Raw genomic sequence first — 1,439 nt, 5'->3', positions numbered from 1 at the left:
TATTAAAAGATAAAGGGGAAAAAGGGAAATAATCTATGAGGAAGTATTAGCTCTTTTAAAATTACTTGCTTTGTAATCTTGATAACTTTTAAGATTGTTTTCGGTTTTATTTCCTGGTGTAAGGAAGTTAAAAATAGAATTTTCTCTTACATGAACCCGATTTTTCTTATTAGTACGGTAGTGCTAGTGCTTAACCATAAAATTAATATGGAGTCAGTATTATTTGAAACCGAGCACATAGGTTTACAGTATGTTTATATATGTATATATTCAAAGGTTTCACTTTAACATGTAGTGATGGATACATGTAGCTGTAAGAACATGAGGTTGTTCAATATTCATATTTTGTTGAATAGAAAAACATGCACAAATATATTTAATTTGAACAGCAAAAATGCATGTATTTAGTGCTATTTTAATAAAAAATTCTGGCATTTTAAGCTTGCACTTTACAGATGGGATTGAGGTACACTGTTTTGAACAAAAAACTGACCCGGTCTAATTTTGTACAACTTAAAAATAAAAGGTAAAACTTGGTGGAAATATTGTTTTAAGGTAGTAGAATGTTCGTAGACAACTGATACAATATTTTTGAAGGTAAGGAGGTGAAAAATGCATGCTTAAAGCTATCCGGAAATATTCAAGTCCTCACCGGGTTGGGTTCTCCACCTTGCACTAACTGGTTGTTTTTTTTTTTCAATAATGCAATATTTCGCCCGAAACTTTAAAAATTATATTCATGAACAAATAAGCAGAAAAAGATATACTTTTTATTAGTATTTGATAAAATTATGCCCGCTTCCTTTTTATGGGTGCTTTAAAGTGCTTGATATTTCAGAAAACCCGTTTTTTACAATTAATTTTGGGTAGGCAACAAGAATTTGTTATGAAAACTGATGCATGTTTTTATCATGTTATCATGGCTACAGATTTTCATCACAAAATAAAGAGAATATCTTTTTTTATGGATCGCCATATTGTAGGATTCACCAAACATCTTTCAAAAATTTAAAGCTCTATACTTACAGCTGTCAAACAGGGACTCCAGTCTTACCACAACATTTGTTACTGCCGTAGTTGTATTAATTCAATGTGGATCCTGAAAAATTCGAAAGATCTTTTGGAGACCCTCAATTCAAGATTATTATCAGAACATAATAACATTAAAACCTATGATTTTTCAACACTGTATACTTCTATTCCCCATACTTAGTTAAAATCCCGTCTCAAAAACATTATACTTCGTTTTTTCTAAAAAAAAATATTGAACAAATATATATTTTTGGTAGAGAGTCCTCATACTTTGTAAACAATAATTCAAAAACAACTTCCGAATATACAGTAGAAGATGTTTTCAAAATGCTATAATTTTTATTCGACAATATATTTGTCCAGTCTGATGGACGCCTTTTTTTAACTAACAGTCGGCATTCCAATGA

This window comes from Perna viridis, chromosome 12 (assembly GCF_037379345.1).
Source record: "Perna viridis isolate PV_CMFRI_1.1 ecotype Kerala chromosome 12, ASM3737934v1, whole genome shotgun sequence".
Lineage (NCBI taxonomy): Eukaryota > Metazoa > Mollusca > Bivalvia > Mytilida > Mytilidae > Perna > Perna viridis.
The sequence above is the reverse complement of the archived record's forward strand: the minus strand, read 5'-3'. Positions refer to the sequence as shown.